We start from the raw sequence: 25,744 nt of genomic DNA on the forward strand, positions 1-25,744 counted from the left end.
CAAATGTTTTAATGAGGCTCTTTTTTTTCATTTTTCTCAAGATTTCTTTTTACTTTCCCCCTCCCTCTTTTCATATTGATTTTCCAGCCACTTTGTCTAATGTTGCTGTTGGCAGGCCTTGTCACACACTTCTACAGTTGGTTCTGGAAGCTTCACTCTACCTCCAAGTCCTATCTCTGTTTCTACCTCCTGAGTGCTCTTCTTCTGAGACAAACCATCTTCTGGTCTGATTGTAGCCTAAATCCCCTGTACAGTTTTTATATCAGTCTTGCTCATAGCTATCTTCTATTGTCATATTTATTGTTTAAGGATTCTGTTGGAATAGAATCCATAAGATTTTAAAGTTTTAACTAATTTATTGATTGTCAGCATTGAAAACTCTCTTCAAATGCATTTGTGTGCCTTTAACTTCATATTTCACCTTAAAGAATGCCTTCTTTCTGTATTTTCCCTATCCAGCCAGATTTTCCTTATTTATCAGGTAGCAATAGTCAATTAGGCTGCCCAAGGAAAGCAGAGCCATGACACCCATCACATGCCACAGCTTTTGGACAGCTCTCTGCTAACACATGTTTCCAGCTTGCCAGGCAGATGTCAGAGATTAGAGTCAGAATAGACTGCCATTTCTACAGACACAGGTCCTGTTAGGTCATGATAAACAGTCGTAAGATTTGTGGCTTCCTCAAGAGGAAAACCAATTCCCTAGACTATTGCTCAGAGTGAGTTCCGTATGCTAGAAACTCTCCTTCCAAGCATCATGACACAGAAACAAAATCACTTATCAAATATGTTGTTATGTTGTGGTGCAAAGAGTTTGGGGTATTTTCTAAAAGGCAACAATAATAAATGGACCTATTTTCCTTTGCTTCATCTCTCTAGAAGCCCATTCTCAATCTAGTCTAAAATCATTACATGCATATATATATTTTCTTGGAACTGTATTACTTGCACAAGCTTATTGAGAGAGTCTGTATTTTTATTTTGAAATTGACAGGGTCAGAGCGCATTTCTTTTTAATGGAAAGGGAATGTATGTCATAGACATATGTCAAGGTCTGTGTCATGATTATCAGGATTGAAAGCATTCATACAGTGGCCCTATGTATATATTTGAGGAAGCTTTCAGACTATTCATCTAGGTGAGAATTATTTGGGATAGTTTTACCATGCAATAAGGAGAAGACAAAATTAGATAACTTGTTTAAGAAAAGCTTTTTAAAATTTGGATCACAAAACAATGCTAACACTAATTCTCAAAACTCAACCACCATTTTCATTCATTGGGATAAATTCAAATAATAAATTACAGGCTAAATAATAAGAACCTTTATTTTCCTACAACTGGCCAAATTAAACAAGAAAAATAGCAAATAATATGGGTAAATGTTGCTTCAAACTCCAGATCTTTTGTCTACACATATTTAAACATATGAATATTTGGATGTGTCCAATTTAGAACTGATCATTTTTCTCCTTCCAACCAAGTTTCTGGCTCCCTGTAAATAGGCCAGTGTGATTGGATACATGGCTAAAAAATTCTGTGCTAAACACATTCATCAGCCACTGAGACTGAAGAACAAGGAAAGTAAGAAAAACACATCTCTGAAAATTGCAATATTAGGGTCTCTACAACATGAACGATAGCAGCTGATTTTATTCTAGTCCTAAACGCTATTTCAAATTCAACAGAAAAAGGTTACTTGAATTTGAAGTATTTTACTAATAAGATTAATTGGCATCAAATTTAATAATTGAGAAAGGATACCAAAAAGGAAGATAATGTAGGAGCTCTAATGAGAAACAGGTTTTCATCCCCAAGGAAATAAATATTAGTGCATATGGAATGTTAGTACAAAGAAAAGGAGAAAATATGTAGCTGCTGCATGGAGTGGCAAGCTTCCACCTAGGGCTATGGACTGGCTTCCAATTCTGTTCCCCCTTATTATCTTTAACTCAAAAAAAAAATTCTGTTTTTGGAGTTGAAATTCTCCATGCTTTGTTTTGCCCTAAGGGAATGCATTTGGGTTTTCTGAAGATTTTATTTTGTGAAACCTAAATTTCTTTTGCTTTTGTGTAGGCAATAGAGTATTTTAACCAAACTCAGGGCTGCTGGTCTCAGCAACAATTAGCCCCATCTCTGTGTCTCTGTATTGCTTCACGAGGCCATGGGACACACCAGCCCTTTCTCATTGACATCTGAGTCCTAATTCACATGTTGTCTTTTGGTTTCTCTGGCCATGACCAATGGTAAGTCAGGCTGAGGTCCATATGTGCCATGGAATCTTTTGAAGATTCTGGTCCTCTTGCATTCCCCTTCTCTCAGAGCTGATTGACCCCTGAGTGATCATGTGGGTATATACTATCTTCTAGATCTCTCAAATTTTTTGAAGTTACCCTCAGTCTCATTGGCTAGATTATAAATTGCTTGAGAAGCCAGAGTTTCCTTCTTCCTTGAGATCTCTTAGTAGTCACTACCATGGAATTCTGGGCATAAAATATGCACCTTGTAGTTTGGAAGGACTTGGTAATTTCTTCATACAGAAGCTTTTTAAAAAATCAAGAGCTTCTATTCTCTTGTTCTACAGAAACCACTAGTAGAAACAGGAAATTGTCCTTAGTGGGGATTCTAAGCCCTCAGCTTTTCTATGGAGGTGCTGTCTTTTATTCGTGGGGCAATTACTGATCTTTACTGAAGAATCAGGCTTGTAGCAGTGTTCAGTTCATGTGACAAGTTTACAGGGCAGGAGGAACATAGTCTCCTGAAAGAAGCTTGAGTAGAGAATCAGAATGATGATGAGGATCAGATTTCAGATTATGCTTATTGATAGAGCATACCTAGTTGTACTTAAAAATGACCAATAATTCCAACCTTTCACTTAGGGTAAGGACTTCCTTAGTGTCAGATACTTTACTCAGGACTTTATTCCTGTCATTTCTTTTAATCCTCTTATCACATTTGTAATGGGAGGAATTACCATTTTACCCTATACAACAGGAGACTTTTGAGCTTAGACCTGTGACTTGCTTATATGTGGCAGGAGCTGGATTGGTTCCATCACAACCTGACTTCTCAATGAAAGATATAGATCAATGTGCTGACTCTGAAAACATGAACTGTGTTTGTCAATCAATGAAAAGTTCATTATTGCTGCTCATAATTTTTTAAATATATATTTTTATTGTAAAGATATGTACAGAGGGGTTACAGTTAAATGAGCAAGGCAATGAGTCCATTTCCTATTGAGCAGTTACCCTCTCCTTTGTTTTTCCCCTACCATTTATTTTTAAAACTTTTTGTCAAGAGGGGTTACTGTTACATAAGTAAGGTAGTGAGTATATTTTTTGTAGAACTTGTTACTCCCTACCTCATTTTCTCTCCCATTTTCCTCCATCCCCCAGTTGTACAGATCATTTCCAACATATTTTCTTGTGAGTATCGCTGTTGCGTTGGTTCTTCCTTTATCCTTTGTCTTACTATATTATTGTATTCAGACATTTATCAGTGTGTTATTGTCCATAATTACTGGAGACTATCTGATCTATAGATAGATGGAGAAAAAGAGAAAAAAGAGCTGTGAGGGGCTAAGGCAATCATGACAATATAATTCATCAATTAATCAGTTCTTATTACAAAATCAAATCTTTAGGCATAAAGGCAAGTTAAAAATAAAAATCCAAGCCGGGCGCTGGTGGCTCACGCCTATAATCCTAGCTACTCAGGAGGCTGAGATCTGAGGATCGTGGTTCAAAGCCAGCCCGGGCAAGAAAGACCATGAGACTCCTATCTCCAATAAACCACCAGAAAACCGGAAGTGGCGCTGTAGCTCAAGTGGTAGAGCGCTCGCCTTGAGCTGAAGAGCTGAGGGACAGGGCCCAGGCCCAGAGTTCAAGCCCCACGACCGACAAAAATAAATAAATAAATAAATAAATAAAAATAAATAAAAATCCAGTCATTATAGTAAAAATGGAGTATGTAACTTAAGGGAAGAAATGGAATGGGGAAAGACAGAAGAGAACAATAGAAAGGTGATGTTGATCAAGTGCATTGTACGCATAACCTGACTTCTGGAATTGAAACTCCTTTGTACAACTATTTAATAATCATAAAAAGAGCAAAAAACATAATTATGAAATTGCCTAGGATTAGTTTCATTTTGCTGACTTCAGTAGATCACGATTATTTCTCACAAGTCAGCTACTAAAGGGGAATGCTATTTCAGCGACATTTTAAGTACAGTGAAGTATTGGTTGAGGCTAGAACAAGAGTTCTTATCATCCCATCCACCCTGAGCTCTCCATTAAGCACAATTGGATAATAATGTGGTGTGACCACTGCCGTTCTCCATTTCCCTTGGCCTCCACACCAAGATAGTCGTTTTCATGATTACAAATGTGTTCATGGGAAATCGGAAATGTTACAGAATCACTAAAACCAACAGTTTAAAAGTTTACAGATCATTAGTGTGACTTAAATTGATTTAGTGGCTTAAATATGGCAATTATCCTTTACTGATGCAACCCTCAGTGGAGGATTTGAAAATGTTGTAAAGTGCTGATTTAGTATTGTGGTCCAATCAACATGAGGAATCTTCTCCCTCCCTTAATTCCTTTATTCCTTCTCCATTTCTTTCCTCTTTCCTCTTTATTTACCACCTTCCTTCATTTCTTCCTAGCTTTCAATGGAAATAGACTCATCCTTACAGCCCTGTTCAGTTTTAAACATTTGAAGAAATTAAAACAATATTTCTGGCTAGCATTCTGTATTAATACAGGGATCATGGCATAATACCAAACATTTCTTCTAATGACAAACATTCTGTATTAAATGTTTATTAAATTACCTACAAGGCTTAAATCTTAATTAATGCGTATGCGGTGAAAGCAATATAAAGGCAAACCAGAGGAATCCAGTTATGAGGATGCATTTTAATTCACAAAAACTTCTAGACACTGCCAGTTGTTTGTGGTAAAGGCAATTGTATTTACTACTGTAATATGCAAGTAAATTTAATGCATCAGTAATTTAGATACCTGGATTCATCTAAGACAGTGGATTTTGGGAGTTCTCATTATAAAGAAAAAGCATCCTGTGGTGTTCTTTGCTTAGGGAATCTTACCTAGGTTTTTTGTTTGTTTGTTTTTTGTTGTTGTTCACCACAGGAGGCTGTAAAAAGTTAGCAGATAGAATTGTTTTAAAATGAAAACTGAAAAAGCAATCATTGTTATAATTACAATTCTATAACACTTATGAGGAACAATGTTAATGATCAACAGTGGCAGTAGAGCCTAATAGATCACGTGTGTGTGTGTGTGTGTGTGTGTGTGTGTGTGTGTGTGTGTGTGTGCATGTGCATACCTGAATACAAAAACTTCACATTCTCAAGGACATGTTGTAACTGTAAAGTGGCTTGCAAACCTAAAAGCACTCAGAACAGTGTTGGATAAAGTATTAATTCTTGCCCTTGTCTTTGGTTTGGGACAGGCTAGGATGCTCACCTGTCATTAAAAAGTACTTGGAGATCATGCTGCTTTCCTTAAATATGTTATATGGAGGGGATTTGTTATGTACATGTACATAACTTTTTAACTCTTCCTTTCCTTTTTGTTAAGTATGTGTCATGTGTAGCTAACGGTATATGTAGGGGATCTGTTTTATGTAACATGCACATAATTTGTAACTATTCCTTTCCTTTTCCTTGCTTTTCTCTGCCCCCTCTTCCCTTCTCTAATATTGCAATCAAAATTATTCTATGCCTCCATCCGAAAGAATGGCTCCGTGCCATTCATAAGGAAATGGAAAGATGGGAAAAATCATATGAAGTGAAGTATGCCAGGCCCAAAGAAACACAGGCTCCACGGTTTCCCTCATTTGTCATAATTAGTATACATCTAGGATCACAATAGCTCAAAAGCTATGTACATAGGACCATATAAAATTATACTATTTGAAATGAACTCCAAGATATGAAAACAAAGAGGGTTTTCTGTTTTTATTTTTATTTTAATGTACTGTGTGAAGTTACTTCTTTTTTTTTCTTTCATTTTTTTCCCCTTTGGTCTATCTCATTGTCACTGCTTTTGATTTTGTTACCCTGGATCTTATATATACATTTGTCTGACTTGGAGAGGGAAGGGAAATAACAAAATGGCAAGACAAAGGATAAAGGGTGGACCAATGCACAGTGATAATCAGTATGTTGGAAATGAACTTTAGAATTTGGGGGTAGGAGAGTCAAGAGGGAAAATGAGGGAGTGGTTAACAATGTTGGACAAGAAATGTTATTACTTTATTTATTTGGTCAGTCCTGGGGCTTGAACTGTGGGCTTGGGCGCTGTCCCTCAGCTCTTCAGCTCAAGGTGAGCACTCTATCGCTTGAGCCACAGCACCACTTCCGGTTTCCTAGTGGTTTCTTGGAGGTAAGAGTTTCACGGACTTTCCTGCCTGGGCTGGCTTTGAACTGCCATCCTCAGATCTCAGCCTCCTGAGTAGCTAGGATGACAGGCGTGAGCCACCAGAGCCCGGCTACTTATTACTTTACTTAAGTAACTGTAATCCTTCTGTATGTCACCTTTACAATAAAATTAAGTTACATTTATAAAACGATTATTCTGCTCTCAGGAGGTGGGTCAAAGTGGTTGAACAAGTTTGCATTCTCACTAACAGTGTTTACCTTTTGGCAGTATTCCCACCTGATTTGTTAGTTTCCTTCATAATGGCCATTCTATAGATAGATAGATAGATAGATAGATAGATAGATAGATAGATAGATAGATAGATAGATAGATAGATGTGCACACTCACCAGGACACAATAAATTATATAGAGTTGAGAAATTCACACACTGAGGCCCCAAAGGAGGATTGCATAGGAGTGGTTGATGAAGGTTCAATAAGTATGTTTATATGATATGATTTAGTTGCTGTCATTGTTTACTTTTCCTTTTGTTTTGCTTGTTATTTTGTTTGTATTTGGGAGGGCAAGGAGAGGGCACAGAAAAGGTGGACCAATGAGTGAACAAATACAGCAATAGTATTCACCAGCCACTATTTGGGAAATGAGCTATACATCTTGTGGGTGGAGGCGGGAGGGAAAACCTGGGAGAGAGGGATGGGGAGAAACGTTTCAAAAAGAATCGTGGTCATTACTTGATTCTTGTAACTGTAACCCTTCTCTATATCAACTCTACAAGAAAAATAAAATGCAAAATAAAATGTAAACTAAGGTAAAATAAACTGCTTCAGTTATGAAGAACAAGAACAGAAAGAAAAAAATCATATTAGAATTTAAAAAGAAAAAGAGGTGAGCCAAGCAAGCACATTTTCTTTTTCTGTTACTGGAAAAATTTATGCAAGAATTACAAGCACGCTGAAAACTTGATCGAGTTTGTCCACATAACTGTGTGGATCTGGAGCATGTAGGGCAGAGATATTCTCAAGTAGAAATTCCATTTATTTTTTATTTTTATTTTTTTGTCCGTCGTGAGGCTTGAACTCTGGGCCTGGGCGCTGTCCCTCAGCTCTTCAGTTCAAGGCTAGCACTCTACCACTTGAGCCACAGCGCCACTTCCAGCTTTTTCTGTTTATGTGGTGCTGAGGAATCGAACCCAGGGCCTCATGCATGCAAGGCAAGCACTCTACCACTGAGCCACCTTCCCAGCACCGAAAATCCATTTCTTTAATGATTGTCTATTCATGTCCTAGTGTGTACACCAGTTTTTAAGGTATGCAGAAAATTTTACCAATTTTATGCAGCTTTTTAATTCACTTTAAAATAACACTCTAAAGTTTCCCTACTCTCACTGTATAGTTTTTGTAACTATTTCTCATTTTTTTCTTTCACTTTATTCTTGAGAAGTGAATCTGTCACTATCATTATTGTTTTATTTGGCTTCCTTTAATTATTGAAACAAATACTCAGCTTATTTTATCTCAACTTTTGTTTTCTAATAGATATGCATAGATATGCATAGAAATACACACATATATACATATTTATGCACATTATGTGGTAAACAGATTTCTCTACCTCTCTCTACCTCTAACTTTCTAAATATTTACCTTTTCCCCCCTGGTATTGGCATCATCTCGTCTATTCTGACATGTACTATGTCCTTTTTTACAGCTTTATTTATCATTTTTTAATGATAAAGGGTTACAATTAATGTTTTTTTAAATTTGACTTAGTAATTATTTTTAATATTTTATATTTTTGTTGCAGTATGATTGTAGAACATAGTTTTTATGATATTGATTTTTTTTAGAATTTATTAGGCTTATTTTCTGGAAGCAATGTCAGTGTTCCCTCTGGTGTTATGGAGAACAGTATTCCCTCTCGAGTATGCATACTTCTGTATAACTAATAATTTACCCCTATGCAATATATTACTCAATAAAATAGATAAAATTAACATGAAAATATATGTGTACCCTTAGTCAGTTTGATCTGCTTCACCTATTAATTTGTGAAAAAATGTGTTTAAAAATCTTCAGTTTCTGTCAGGAGTCACACTATATAATTTTGAGACTACATTTTCTGAGTATGTTTTATTCTGTTCCTTTCTAACCAACATACCAAGATTTCACTATACAATGTAAGTGTTTATTACAACTTATTGTCAATAATTCTTTTGGGTAGCTTTTCAAGTTTTAAATGTTAATTTCTTTTCATTCCTTTTACTTTGAGTGTTTCAACTGCAAAAGTGTTATAGGAGCAACAAGAGTCCAATACACTTTTGATATTAGTCATTGTTCCTAGGACATTTTTATAGATAGAATGGAAGTATATGTACTGGATATATTTTTACAAAATATATGATGTATTTGTAATATTACTTTAAGTCATCTTCAGAAGTACTAAAATTACTTAACATCATTAAATTTAATTAAATATCTAATTTTTTGCATGCTGGAAATCTCAGTCCTCAGTGATAAATTATTAATATATTCAATCAAAGATTCAAATAAATCAGTATTACAATGATAGTACCATTACTAGCACCCAAAATCTGATTATAAAAATGGTTTACTTTTTGGATTAGATACCACTGACAATGTAAAATCAAGTTACTGTGTTTTAAAGTCATTTGAAATACATCTTCCCTGTGTAATTATGTCACCAACTAGAGTTTGAATTAGCTTAATTTGTTTCACTTTTAGATGTTAATGATTGCTTTTTGATTGAATTCTATTTTATAACCATGTAAAATATTTTTATGGTTCCAAAGCTAAATCTACAAGTTAAAAAAGTTTGGCTTCTATTACTGTCTTTTCCAATATTTCCTTTATCCTTTAATGAGTACATGCATTTTTAAACCACTGGACAAATGTTATTGATTTACTTTAAAATTTGCTCAGCAAAAATTGTTCTTTGCTATACATTAGTAACATAAATAAAAACCTGAAATGATGGAAAGTTTTAAACACTTAAAAAGAGCAGAGAAGAACCTGGTGCCAGTGGCTCATGTATGTAATCCTAGTTACTCAGGGGCTAAGATCTAAGGATTGGGTTCAAAGTCATCCTTGGCAGGAAAATCTGAGTGACTCTTATTTCTTTTCTTTTCTTTTTTTTTTTTGGGAGGGGGGGTCCAGTAGTGGGACCTGAACTCTGGGCCTGGGCGCTGTCCCTCAGCTCTTCAGCTCAAGGCTAGAGCTCTACCACTTGAGCTGCAGCGCCACTTCCGGCTTTTTTCTTTTTACTTATGTGGTGCTGAGGAATCAAACCCAGGGTCTCAAGCATGCAAGGCAAGCGCTCTACCACTGAGCCACCTTCCCAGCCCCGTGACTCTTATTTCTAATTAATCACCAAAAAGCCAGATGTGAAGTTGTGGCTTAAGTGGTAGAGTGCCAGTTTTGAGTGATTCAAACTAAGGGACAGTGTCCTGACCCTAAGTTCAAGTCCTAGTACCAGCACTACAACACAACAAAGGAACACAGAGAAAAAAAGTTATGGAACACTTTAAACCCACCATCAACCTTAAAATACTCAGCTAATGTTTCCTGTTTTCAACCCAACTCTCTCCCCCATCACACTCATTTCTTTCTTGCATTGTTTTGAAGCAAATTCCTAAAGATTAAAATGCTTTATCCATAGGATTGTTAGTAACCATCTCTAAAAGACAAATAAAATAAAATAAAATAAACTCTAACAACAACAGATGCTGGAGGGGATGTGGACAGAAAGGAACCTTACTTCATTGTTGGTGGGAATGTAAACTTGTTCAACCACTTTGGAAAGCAGTATGGAGGTTCCTGAAAAGACTTCACATAGATCTCCCCTATGATCCAGCAATCCCACTTTTGGGCATTTACCCAAATGTTTACAAACAAGACCACACTAAAGCTACCAGCACAACTATGTTTATTGCAGCATTATTTACCATAGCTAAGATATGGAACCAACCCAGATGCCCCTCAGTAGATGAATGGATCAAGAAAATGTGGTATATATACACAATGGAATTCTATGCCTCCATCAGAAAGAATGACATTTCCCCATTTGTTAGGAAATGGAAAGGCTTGGAAAAAATTATATTAAGTGAAGTAAGCCAGGCCCAAAGAAGCATAGGTCCCATGGTTTCCCTTATTTGCAATATATAGTATAGGTATGAGTCAAGCGGAAAAGGTCAGATAATGTGATGTTAGGAAAATGAACCCTTAAATATGTATTTTAATGTTTTCGTTTCTTTCATGCATGTGTTTCTAACGCATTTATAAGATTATTTCTTTGTTGCTTTGTATGTCCCTCCCCCACAGTGTAACCCCCACTTTCACTATATTTGATGTCAGTATAACATGTGGAGGAGATGGGGGCAAACAAGTCGTTTAAGGATTCAGGTGGACCTGTTGCAACAATGAGAAGTACAAAATGTCATGTCAAAACCAGCTTTACAATGTCGGGGGGGGGGGGGAGGGGGGTATAATTGGGTGGAGGGAGGGGGGAGGCTGGGAAGGGAGGTGAAGGGTAAACAAAGGAGGAGGCTGCAATGCTTGGTAAGAAATGTATGCATTATCCTGCCCATGTAATTGTAGCCCCTCTGTACAGTATGTTCTCAAATAAAATAAAATAATATTTAAAAAAATAAACATGATTCCTTAATTGCATTAAATTTACTTGAGTTTAAAATAGATGCCACATTTCATTTTTACAAATTTATTTTTGTTTGAACTAGACTCTAAATAGGATCGATCTGTCACAAATTTATCTTTAAAAAACTTCCTCTTTAGCCTAGAAATTCTCTTTCTGTAAATGTTCTCTCCTTTCAATTAATTCTATTTATTTGCTGTTGTTGACAAATGCTGTATTAGAGATTCTGTAGATTGTCACTTAGTTGATGATTTATAGACATCATGGCATGATAGTATTTAAGTCATTTCTCTAATCTTATTTTTTTTAATGCACTCATAGTATTCTTTGTTTTTGATGGTACCAAATTTGAAGATATCTAGATGACAGGGTTTTATCTATAGTTTTGTGTTCTATCTAGACTTCTCTTCAGTTTTATTGACATTTGGGAAATCTTCCCTTTCTTAACCAACCATTTCCTCATCTATGTAATTTTTAAAATGTTCATTTTATTATCTGTGTGTTGGCTTTGATGTCTAATCTCCACAAGTCCTATTCATATTATGTTCCCCCATTCCCATTCCTGATGCCTTGGGAGAATTCTTACATAAGGTGGAAACTCACAGTTCAGTTCATTAGTTTCCTTATGCCTTGATGTTCTTTATTGAACCTTTGCATGCTATCTTTCAGCTGTTCTTCTTTCCTTTGTGGTATGAAACACTACTTGTGTCCTTCTTTCTTTGGATGTATTTATAATGAATATTGAGTTTCTCTGCCCTCATAGTGCTTCATGTGATTAGTAGTTTTCAACTTACTTTCTTTCTAAAGAAGAGCTTGTATCCTTTAGCTGTCTGTAAAGTCATATTTTGAGATATCTAGCAGATAACAGAGGCTCTCAAACTGTGTGCTTTTTACTTAATTCTACAGACAGAAACACGATTTACCTCATGATTTATTTGGTAGATACTTACTAAATGGTATTTAAAAATACATTTGATATACGATATAAAGTAGTTACCGTTATGATGAGCAATGCACTCTATTTTCTTGTCAATTTCATCTTGTTGAAGTCACTATAGAATGTAGTGACATCACCACCTACAATGATTCAACACGGCATGAAACTCATAGAGAATTCATACGGATGCCTGCCTGAAGGTTAGGCATAGCTGAAAATGCTAAGGTGCAGGGAAGAAAGCCACACAGCCACAGGTGTCATAGAGACCCACAGTGCTATATCATTATGAAAGAATAAGCCTCAGTGAGCAATCTGAGATGAGAGGAAATCAGTGTGAAAAACGGAATATACATAGTTTTACTTATGGTCCAAGGCTAGGTTTCAGCCTTGAAATTGTCTGTATAGCCAAAGCCAGACACAAATGTGTAAGGAAAATAGTCAATGTCAATAGCTCAGGGAAAACAAGCCTTTGTGTTTTATTTTATTTTTTAAATTTTGACTCATGAAAGATAAAAATTCAGGTCTCTGCTTTTACTAGGGAACATTGTACACTATTGTCCTGAACACTATTTTTCTGCAACTATCCATGCTGAAATGACCAGATAGGTGAAATGAATTTCTATTTTCTAGAGCATGTTTTATGGAGTATAACTTTGTCAGTTGTTAATACCAAATTAAAGGTTATAAATCAAATTACATCGTAACAAGGGCTACTATTTTCTTTCTCAGAAAAGAAAAATTGTAGTAGAAAGAAAAGAAAGCAAAGAAAAAATTTAACATATGGATTAAGTACAAAAATATTTTTACTTTTATATTTTTCATATATGTCATTATTCTAATGTTCTACTGTATATCAATCACTTTAATTGCTCTATAAATGAAAGAAACAAAGAAATAAATGTGGAAAAGGGAAGACAGAGAAATTTCCTAGACTACATATACTAAAAGAAAATATGAGAAAAGTTGGAAAATAACCCTCAATTATCCTCAAGATTCAGAATAAATAAATAAAAAGGATAACAAATTCAAATCTATAAACTAAAATATTTGCATGAGTAATTAAACACATTTAAAGGAAAGTTCAACAATGGGAAAATATTTGCCCTTCATCATAAAAAGGACTTCTGAAATAGAGAAAAAATACCTGTGGAAAAATATGCTAGCATTATGAACAGATAGTTTACAAAAATAGAAATTCAAATGGCTCTTAGCCATCTGAAGAGATGCTTAACCTCATTGCTAACAAGGAAAATGTAAACTGTAAGTATTGTTAGGAGCGTTTTTCTGTTATCAGATGGCTAGAAATCCAGTCTAATAGTACATTTGGTTCAAAAGACAATGGGTAAATAGGCACTTCAAAAAGGTTCAGTTTCTTTGGAGGGAGAGTTTTCAATATCTAGTAAAATTATATATGCATTTGCCCTTGGACCCAAGCATTATAGCTGTGGAACTCTTTTCTATGGAAACTGGCAGATATTTCAAAGGACACATAAGACTATTACAGCATTGGGAGTAATAGAAAAAGACTAGAAACAATCTCAATGTACATCAGTAAGAAATTAGTTGAATGGATAATGTTGAATATGCCATTGTACACCCCCATGATTAAATATTGTAAAATGCAAGGAAGAATAGCTCTCTATACTCTTATGGAACAATCTTGAAAAGGGAAACAATAAGTTGATGAATGTATGCTAATGTTCATCTAAAGTAGAGCATGGATTTAACAAAATAATGAAATAATATCATAAAGGTGGGGGAAACCTTACTCATAGTAAGCAAGAGAGATGGGACAGGAGAGACAGCTAGATTCTTTTATTTTAAATTTACCATTGCAAAGATTTGGCCCTGAGATATTAAATTTTTGATTGCATTATTTTGAAAGAAAATTAAATTAACAAGTAGTCATCTAAAACAAAATAGAACAAATGAACATAACACTATGTCCAGTTGACCTAACCTCATATTAAGAATTATCCCAAGTTGCTTTAAAAACTAGTAAGTTGGATTAGATGTAGTTAGTAATGTGCACCAGTAGTATAACCTCAGGAAAGCAGTGAAAAAAGTTAGAGCTATTTCCAATAATCACATTGTTGGTGGCAATGATGCTATAATTATTCTGAGATAATTTTATATGTTATATGTGTAAAAAAGTAATTATGCTATTATTGAAAAAAACAAGCTTTCCAGCAGGAGAGAAAAGTTATACAGAGGTAAATATATACTCCTGAACTTTAAATGGACCATCAATATCTGTTAAAATATCTTTAATAAAATAGACATTTTTCTTTGTTATTATTATTTTTATTGTGAAAATACTGTACAGAGGGATTGCAATTACATGGGCAAGATGATGAGTACATTTCTTATCAAGCATTGTAGCCTCCTCCTTTGTTTCCCCTTACCATCCTTTTCCATCCTCACCCTGCTCCCCACCCAATCCTCCCCCCCTCCCCACCAAAACAGGCATTTTTCTTAATCATTTCTTTGAAAAAATAAACAATAATTCCCTACTGTTCCTCACCAATACCACATGCTGAGGTTTTGGAATGACAATTTTTGTGAAAAGTAACCCAAGTTTTAGAGAAATGACTGGATTTGAATCTGGAGTAAGAAACATCAAAAAAAGTCTGGATTCCCTTGCACCTGATAAAAGGCTCTGTCCAAAAGGACTAAATAAATACTTAACTTAGTTCCCACTGGGCAAGTATTTTAAAATATGAAATATGCAAAACCTCAGAATTTATGATGATTTCTAGATGCTGCAGAAGTTTCTATTTAAAAGCTAATAAACCAGGGAAAAGATCTATATATTTATTCTGGTTTCCCTATGTGACCCGAATTTTACAATATTCAAGTATTTGATGGAGCGAAGTTTCTCCTTATGAATTTATTTCAGTTAATGAATAGAGAAGAAAAGGTAGAATTAAGATATTTCTAGAACTGACTTAATGCTACTCAGTAATGATTATCAATGCTAGAGATAATAGATATCATTCATCTCCTGATAGAAATATGAAAAAACATCTATGAAACACTCATGCTAAAAATAATAACGAAAATCTTATCATTTTACTGCCTCTCACCAGGAGAAGCAATCAAACTCTAACTGTGGGAGAATTCTATATAGCTTAATCCATGTGCAGAGATAAAAACCCAAGTTATTGAAGGAAAATATATAAATATACAAACATATATCAGTGAAACACAATGTGTGCACTTTATTGAATCACAAATCAAGTAAACAAATTTTTTAAGAGATAAAAGACAACTGGGGACCCATAAAAACTGATCAATATTCAAGGGATTTAAAAAAATATTTTACAATACTTTTAGGTGACAATGTTTTGTGTTTTGTGATAAGCACACAATTCTAGCTGGTAGTTTAAATATAGCTGAAACTGGATGAGGAGGTGCAGCAAGTTTTGAGGTTATCCTTTTATTCTATTACTGTTTTACATTTTTGTAATAAAAAGCAAAAAAACCCTTTTCATTTATTTAAATTTGTAACTACTAAGAGGAACAATGAGAATTCTTTTATCAAGAGATTTTTGATGTTCAACTTTTCTTGATTAATATTTCCAGGAAGTTAATAAAACATGATTTAAGCCAGAAACTCAATTACCTGCTCAAGTTTAATGCTGGCAAATTTTTTCCCCAATCAATTTCCTCTGCCTCATAAAAATCATTTCAAGAAAGTGCAGAGAACTAGAAACTAGAACTGAGAGATAAGAAATAACTTTGAAATTTTTATGGTTTATTTCATATTTAATCTAGGCTTTTGATAATTACATATACATTGTCAAACATTCAAAGTTTTAGAGCAACTAGGCATGTATATTTAGAAATCTTTATTACCTCTTTGTTATGGTATCTTTCTCTTATGCTTAATCCTATATTACTCCTTTGAGTAGAAAGTTTTACTATATAACCAAGTTGGAAATCCTCTCAGTATACCAAGAATCAATTGGAATATTGTTCTAGCTGGCTAACCAAGTGAGAAAATAAATTGTATTCTGATTTCAGACTTATCTAAATTAATTCCATATTGATTTTATATTTAAGTGGTAATATAATGAAATCATAAAAGTAACATAAATTATTGATAACTGTTTATATGACTGCCTGACTATTTTGTGATGTTGTAATTGAATAGCACAGACTGTGTCATTTACAAGAAAAATAAAGGTTTATTTCACAATTCTGAATGCTGGGAAGTTCAAGATGAGCCAGCATACCTGGTGAGGGCTTTCTTGCTAGTAGAATTATGGAGCCTCTCAAGGCTGTAGTGCAGCGCAACATGGAGAAAAGCTTAGCATCCTACTTGTATCTCTTCTCCTTGCATAAAGACACAATCACACTGGGTTAGAGCCCAAACCATATGTGCTCAATTAACCATAATTACCTCCTGAGAGTCCTAGTTCCAAATAGATTATGTTTTGACTTTCTTAATACTTCATATTAGAGCTTAAACACCAACTGAAATTTGGGTGAGAACATTCAAGGTATAGCAATAACCAACACTGAGGAATGACTTTCTCTTGTGATGTCAAAGCTGAAGATACATGAAAAATTTTGGACATATCAAAATTTGACTAAAATATCACAAAGACACTCTTCTTTCCCTTTAGTGATCAAATGGCTTAAGATCTATGTAACTACGGGTTAACATTCCTAACATAGAAAAGGCATTTGTCTATAAATGGGAGAAAAAAAACTTGAGAAGTGAAATAGGCTGAGGAAATCAATAAATGATACACCAATAAATACACATCACCAGTTCTCATGTGGAAACAAGTTCTTGTATGTTTACTAGTACTAAAGTAAATCTATCATGTATCACAGCAGCAAAGATCAAGAGTTTGAGCTTTTCTGGTTGGCTGGTAAGATTATCCAGATTTATACTAGTTATTGCAAATAAGGGAAACCACAGGACCTATGTTTATTTGGGTCTGGCTTATGTCACTTAATATAATTTTTCCAAGTCTTTCCATTTCCTAACAAATGGGGCAGTGTCATTCTTTCTGATGGAGGCATAGAAATCTCTCTCTATATAGACACAACATTTTCTTGATCCATTGATCTACTGAGGGGCATCTGGGTTGGTTCCCTCTCTTAGCTATGGTGAATGACCATATAAGATGATGCTAAGTGAAATGATCCCAAGATAGGGACACAACAGGTTTTTTCTTTGTTGCTGTTATTTTTAATGTACTATATGATTTTTTGTTTCTTTTTGTATGTTCTTCCCCCATGGTATAACCCCTGTTGTCACTGCAATTGATTCTGGTGCCCTGAATCTTGTATATACATCTTTCTAATTTGGGGAGGGGAAGGGAAATAACAAAATGCTGAAACAAGGATACAGATTGACCCACTGTAACAATGAGAGGTATAATACACTATGTTGAAAACGAACTTTGCAACTTCCGGGGAAGGGGGAGAGGAAAAGTTGGAGAAGTAGGGCAGGAAGGTAATGTAGGGAAAAACAAAGGAGGGGGAACAATGCTTGATAGAAAATGTACTATTTACCTTACTCATGTAAGTCTAACCCTTTTGTATAGTATCTTTACAATATAAATATTTTCCAAAGAGTTTGACTGGTAGGCATGTGGTATGAGGGATTCTGGCACTGTCCTATTGGAAGAAGTACATATCAACCAACCTCTCTTAGGACAGTTTGACATTTATTAGAATCCATGACATTTTCATAACCTTTAACACTGAAATTACTTTTCTCTAGAAATTTATTTTTCAAACATAATGAAACAAGTGCAGAAATACCTATCATAAATATTTGTTAAAATAGCCAAAATTTGTGAGCAATCTGAAACCTCATGATGGAAGATTTGTTCATCCCTTGGTATGTTAAACACAAACATTATTGTTTAAATGCACAGAATAGTCTCAAGCTTTTAATTTATGTACAATTTCTCTCTCTGTCTGTCTCTCTGTCTCTGTCTGTCTGTCTGTGTCTGTCTGTCTCTCTCTCTTTCAGTGTTGGTACTGGGGCTTAAATTCAGGACCTGAAAACTGTCAGCTTTTTTGGCTCAAGGCTGGCACGCTACCACTTGAACAACAGCTCCATCCTGGCTTTTTGGTAGTTAAGAGTTTCATGGACTTTCCTGCTTAGGCTGGTTTCAAACTATGATCCTTAGATCTCCTCCTCCTGTGTAGCTAGGATTACAGGTGTGAGCCATTTGGTGCCGGCTTTTTTTTTAAGTTTTAAATTAAACTTTTTATTTTGAGAATATTGTTGATTCACATGAAGATGTAAGAGAGGTAATCGAAAGCCGGCATCGGTGGCTCAGCTGACTCAGGAGGCTGAGATCTGAGGATCGCAGTTCAAAGCCAGCCTGGGCACGAAAGTCATGAGAATCTTATCTCCAATAAACCATTAGAAAACCAGAAGTAGCTCTGTGGCTCAGGTGATTGAGTGCTCGCCTTGAGCTGAAGAGCAGAGAGACAGTGTCCAAGCCCCCATGACCAACCAAAAAAAAAAAAAAGTAATTGATATTGATATAGATCCTCTCTGCTCCCAGACCTCCTTATCATAAAGTGGTTTAGAGTGACAGTACAATACCATCATAGGATATAGACATTCATGTTGAGATTGGTCTTGATGTTGATACAGACATTGGCATGGTCATAATACAAAACAGTTCCATGTTCTAGTACCCTTTTTATTGTCCTCTTATAGTCACATCAACTTCCTATTATATTTCTGCTCCCTACTGACCCTTTGATAAACAATCACTAATTCATTCTCCAGTCTTGTATATTGACTTCCAATGAGAATTATTTTTCCAATAACCCAGTCTTTATTTCAATTTTTAACCACATTCTAAATATATCTGACTGTTGAGTATTGATATTCCCCCCCCACACACACACTTTTTTTTCCCCTTGATTCCCCACTTCTGCAAGCTGGGGGACAGAAGGTGGGTCTAAATGCTTGAGTAGATACAAAGTTATCATATGGAGCAACAAGAGTGTTGCTCTCATTCCATTATACATCATATCCACAGTTGTGTAATGGAAGGAAACCCCAGCATCAGTGATGGTGAGTTTGATGTCTTGATTAGATGACTAGCAGACTTCTCTATTGAAGGGTGTGTTTCCCCACAGCAGTGTGAATTTGATACGTACTATCACCTTTTCACCAAACTGCTTTAATCTCTTTAAATTATCGTGGCCTGCATTACTTATTTCAACATGTATGTTTGAGGAAGCATGTCAGCAAACTATGCATTTGTAATGTTATTGAGCATTAGTTGTCTTTCTTAATTTTTTTTTTTTTTTTTTGTCGGTCATGGGGCTTGAACCCTGGGCCTGGGCGCTGTCCCTCAGCTCTTCAGCTCAAGGTGAGCACTCTACCACTTGAGCTACAGCGCCACTTCCGGCTTTCTGGTAGTTTATTGGAGATAAGAGTCTCACGGTCTCTCCTGCCCGGGCTGGCTTTGAACCGCGATCCTCAGATCTCAGCCTCCCGAGTAGCTAGCTAGGATTACAGGCGTGAGGCCACCAGCGCCCGGCTTTCTTAATTTTTATTAACTGATATTCTTTTGTGGAAAAACGTGGTTTTCTTTTGCAGTTTTGTTTAGTTCCTTCCTTTTAATTACTAGCTGTTAAAGACTTGGCATAACAGCAAGATAACTCTATATTTCTAACTTGTCCAAAACTGCCTGGTTATGTCTCTTTTCCCCAGAGTTAACATTTTTTGAGCCTCTATTTACTCAAAAAATGATCAGATTGGTAAATTCTAAAACCATCTTATGCTTTGCTCACCCCAGCTCCCCCTCCCTTCACTTTGAGAATCACTATGGATGACTAAATTCACTTATTCTGTGCTGCACAAATAATTAGGTTCTTCGATGGCTATTTTTTACTTTTAATTTAATTTTGTTATTTTTGAGTTAACATATATTTGTAACATAAGAGGGTCTCATCGTATATTTCCAATCATATACACAGTGTCCCTTAACACAGCTCCTCCCTCTACTACATTCCCATCCCTCTCTTCTCAACTTGGCCCTCACATTTGTGTATTTACTTAAAAACATTAAGGCCTTGCATACTGCAATCTCAGTACTCAGGTCTCAAAACTGAGGAAAGTTCTTTAAAATGCCTTTGTGTGACTTTCTCAACCTTCATGGTCTTTAAATCTTTGCTTTATGGAATATTAATAGTCTATGCTTTTACCTTATGTTTTTCTTTTGGTCTTGATTTGAATTGTACCATTATTTCAAGTATTTCTGATTTCCTTTAGTAGGAACTGATAACTTAAATATTGAATTCTAAGCTATAGGATCATATCAATTTTGAGTAAGGCTTAAAAATTTACTTTAGTTACTTCTTCCTCTCTACAATATGTTTTACAGAAAGAGTACAGACAAAATATATTTAAGCATTGACTTGATCCACACAAATAAACAAATAAGTGACAACAACACTAACAACAACAAAAAAACAAAAACTACCAAGAAACAATCCAAATCATTAAACAAGGAAACAAATGATAAGTGGGGAAACTGTTTATAGTTTGTAATCTCAGGCAAAGGATTAATATCCCAAACATAAAAAGAGCTACTAGAAACAGAATATATTAAAATAGAACAAAAATATGGTTGAGATATAAATAGTTTATAGAGAAAAATGCAAATGACTTTGAACATATAAAAATAGGCTTTATTTGGACACAATAAGTGAAATGTGAATTAAAACTGTAGCAATATAGGAATTTTGACTTATGCTGGCAAGAATCCAAGTTTGAGAATAAACTCTATCGGCAAGACTGTAGGGGTTGAGATAATGGCATTTGCTTGTGACTATGTAAGTAGTGTAATTCTTTATGGACAGAAATAGACAATACCTAGAAAATGTGTACATGTAATCATTTGAGCAAGAATATTGGAAAATCTCCATTTCAAGATTATTAACTATGCTAAAAATTCCGTTTGCCATATAAGGCGATATGGTTACAGATACTGAGGATGAAGATAAGGATATCATGGAGGAAGGAATATTTTCATTCTATCTCAAAGCATCAAAGAAGAGGCAGATGTACTTACCTGCAAATTTAACACTTTCCCTCATTGTGTGAGAAGTAAGCCAAGAAAATTAACCAGAGATAACTGGTAAAAACTTTCAAATATTTAGAAAATAGCCAGACTTCTTTTAAATTACACTTAAGTCAAAGAAGAAATCACAGGGAAATTAGAAAATATTTGATATTAAATGGAAAGAAAGTAACTATATTTCAAAATTTGTGGGCTATCATTAGGGTACTTAGAGAAACTTAGTAACTTTGAATGTTATCACAGTGTAGAAGGATAGACAATGAACTAAGCTTTCATCATATGAATCTAAAAAGTAGAACTAATAAAATACAAGCCAGTAAGAAGTGGCGTTGAGGCTTAAGTGGTAGAGTGCTAGTCTTGAGCCCGAGAGGCTTAAGGAGAGCTCCTAGGCACTGAGTTCAGGTCCCACAACCATCAAAATAATAATAATAATAATAATAATAATAATAATAATAATAATAATAATAATAATAATAATAATGTGCCAGTTAAAACTGTACATGACAAAATCATTGCAAATATAAGAAAAAATAAAATGGGGGCAAAAGTAAGAAATCAGTGAAAATAGGAATTGGATCTTTGAGACAGTTAAAAATAATCTGAAAACCTTCCAGGAGATGGAGCTAACAAAAGGAGAGAAGATACAAATTATCATCATCAGGAATGAAATAAGCGATGTCACTTTTGAATAGGTAGTCATTGAGAAGATAATAAAGGAACATTCTGTGGAACTTTATTTTAATAAGTGTGAAAACTTAAATGAATTGGAAAAATTACTTGAAAGGTTCAATTTACAAAACTGACTCACAGAGAAACAGACAGCTGAATAGTTCTTTATCCATTAAAAAAATTGAATTCATTACCTAAGATTTCTCCCAAAAGAAAACTCCAGATGGCATCATATTGAATATGGAAGGAAAAATAACAGTCCTACATAAACTTTTTCATAAATAAACAAGGAGGCAGTATATTCCAGAGTACTTTGAGTCTAGCATTAGCCTTATGGCATGTCTAAAGAAAGATAGTAAAAGAAAACAATGTCCTTCATAAACTAAATGCAAAAATACCTCTGTAAATATTGAAAAATTAAATCAAGCACTATAAAATAGATAATACATGAGAACCAAGTCATATGAGCTCAGGATTACAAGGTTAGGTTAATACTGAAAACTCAATGATTATAGTTTCTCTTGTGGGAACTAAGAGGGAAAATCAGACAATCCCTTAATAAGCACAATAAATTCAATTTGGAAAATGAATTGTTCTTCAATTCATTATATGCTTAAGGTAAAAATTGAATATTATTCTTTTAATATAGAAGAAAAAGCAAGAATAATTGCTCCTAAATCGTATTTTCTACATTATTTGAAGTCCTAGCTTGTGGAATAAAAGAAATAAAACACGTGTGTATGAAAAGGAAGAGAGAAACTATTTTTTCATTTTAATGTTTAATTTAAAGGTGATGTGCAAAGGGGTTACAGTTATAAAAGTCAGGTATTGAGCACATTTCTTTTTGAACAGTGTCACATCTTCCCCCATTCAGAAAACCATTTTTATGTATAAAAGATTTTTTGTTTGGATATTACTCCATATTCACATTCTACAAATAAAGCTACTCCAACTGGAAAGTTATTATAACATCATCACATAAAGTAATACTGGCATAGGAAAGTTATCTGTATTTCTAAATACTTGTAAGTATCAACTGACGACAAGGAAAAATCATAAAGTGATTAGAGATTGTTTTAACAATATTTACAGTAACTATATATTGATAGTTTTGAAAAAAATCTGAGTAAAATTAAAGCAGATGTAATTAATTTGTAAGACTACATGTCTACAATCAGAAGGTTGAGTGTTGTTATGGTAACATTTTTTATCAAATATTTATACTTTGAACACAAGCCAATGAAAATTCCATCAAGACTTGCTATTTATCTAGAACAAATAAGATTGTATGATATTGGTGTGAATATTTACACTTAGATTGGTGATTTAGAACTGAGGGTTCTGAATTATGTAAATAATGATCATGTGATCATTTCTTGTCAAATTTTCCAGATAATTATGTAAAGGCTCTTGTCTTTTCAGTGGGATATGTTGTCACAACTGGATATCTAGAGGAAAAGAAGGAATGTTGGTTCTAAACCAAAACAATTGATTCCAAATGGATCAGAGTTCACTTGGATTTAGAACCCAAATTAATCCAAAAGGATTAAAATCCCAAGACCTCTAGATGACATATATGTGAACATTTTTATGACTTTTAGTAAGCAAAAGTTGATTTGCTAGGTCATAAAATATATGATTCATAAAAAATAGGGGGTCACAATTATCAAAATAAAAAAAAACAACTTTGGCATGAAAATCCACAGGGGGCTGGGAAGGGAGTTCAGTGGTAGAGTACTTGCCTTGCATGCATGAGGGCCCTGGGTTCAATTCTTCAGTACCACATAAATAGAAAAAGCTGGAAGTGGAGCTGTGGCTCAAGTGGTAGAGCACTAGCCTTGAGCTGAAACACTGAAACACAGGCCCAGAATTCAAGCCCCATGACCAACAACAAGCAAACAAAAAGAAAATCCAAAGGCAAGCAAAAAATGGAGAAAGATAGTTGAACAAATACATACTATAAAAGACAGCTCTCGGATATGTGAAGAAAATCTAATAACTTGATAAACAAAGACAACCAATGAAAATTTAAAAAAAACCCTGGATAAATAATTTGCCAGTTATCAACAAGCCATAAGAATTTGGCCAATAGCATTGGTTAGTAGATAAATGAAAAAACCACAATAACCAAATACTGCAACTTACCAGAAAAATCTAAAATTAGAAACGAATGGGAGCACAAATGTGGTGTTCTAAATGGGAAGATTAGTAGATCTTCACTACTCCTTGAAGGAAAGGGGATGTGAAACAGTACCAGGGTCACCTCCAATTTTCATGCCAAGCACATGGGAAAAAATTATCTTGCTCCCCATTGGGGGTTAGGGAGTATTTGTCATAAACATATGAACAAACTGACACATAAAGTTGTACTTTGACTTTGTATTTCTTCTGCATCTTCATCTTGCTACATACTTCCTTTATCACTGAATTTATTGACTATTTTTTATTTTGGCATTTGAAACATAACTGGAAATTTTTGCCTACTTTCACATTCTAAAATAAACTGATTTACATTTTTTCTAAGATATGTAATATTCTCTTTTTTTTGATTCTTGATTCTCCAGTAGAGAATTTTTATGGCTACCTAGTGAGATATTAAACATTAAATATACCTTATTATCCAATTGTTGCATGATATTAAGAATTCATCTCTTCCTTTCATTGGAGATGTCACTATTAGCATGCATCCAATTTAGAACTTTAAAAAAAATTTTGCACTTTTTATTCTCTTTCATTGTTTTCCCTCCCTGTGGTCTTGTAATAGCACACTGTTTGATTATTGTCCTTATTATGTAGTTTAGGATGCTTTACCTTAGTCTTCTCCAATTTCCTTATCCATATGTTCATGAATTCTAAGAATGCAACTTTTATATTCACAGAACCATCAGTATTTCCATTAAAATTAAATATGTTTATAATATGTAACTTTTATATCAACTTGAATAATGTTCACCCTTTATTAGTCAGATTACATAAGCCAAGAATATTTCCACCTCTATGGGAGACTGGAGGGGAAAATCAACTTCCCTAACTCCATGGTTAAAACTACAGTGTGCAGAAGTACAAGCTGTGTTATTTTTTCACCTCCTAGGAGCTTGCTAAAGTGAGGCAAATAAGGCCATGAATTCTTATTCATCTTAGCTCACATGTTTCCTTTGGTTTGAACAGGCAAGCATTTTCTTAAAGCTTTTTTTTGGCTGTTCCTATTGGCACTATTGGGGTGAAAGCATCTGCATTATTAGTCTGCTTTCCACATGTGGCAAAAATGGAGATACAGGGAACTGATGTTGACCATCAAATAAATCCTGGTGAGGTCTATTTGTAGACTGCTTTCTGAAGATCCCTATACTTGGAATACAATATCCAGGTGTATGCTGGTGTTGTTTGGTGAAGAGATAGACCTGTAGGATGGAACTGTTTCATCTTGGCAGAACCAGAATTGTTTATTGTAGAAAAGTTTCAATGTCTATGAAAAACATAATTGGCTTTTATTGTTCATTTTACATGTTGCATATTAATCTGATCAAGCATTATTTAATTACCCCAATGATTATGGCAAAATTAGACCTTAGAAGAGTAAGAACAAATCAGACTTAAGTCACCATTAATCTGTTTAAACAAGGTGAAGGGGGATAAGAATCCTTTTCCCTGAGTCACTAAAGCAGAAATGTTTAATATGTCTGTAGATGATAAATGGTAAGTGAGAATATTTGGTCTAAGGACAAGTATAACATTTCCTCTAAATTTATATCCACCATTTAACACCACCAAGTTTGGTTCATGAACACATTTAATGATAAATATCCCTTTTAAGTTAATTTTTCTATAACTAAAATAGGAGACGTGATGGCCAGGCTAGTCCCCAATGGCTTCAGGTGAGCAAATATAGAACTCATCATCAATCTTACCTTTCTTTCCTTCAGGGAAGATTATCGTTGTAAAAATGGGATAAGCCTAAATAAATTTTAAAGATTAT

The sequence above is a fragment of the Dipodomys merriami genome, unplaced genomic scaffold, assembly GCF_024711535.1.
Source record: "Dipodomys merriami isolate MVZ:Mamm:240054 unplaced genomic scaffold, mDipMer1.0.p SCAF_14, whole genome shotgun sequence".
Taxonomy (NCBI): Eukaryota; Metazoa; Chordata; class Mammalia; order Rodentia; family Heteromyidae; genus Dipodomys; species Dipodomys merriami.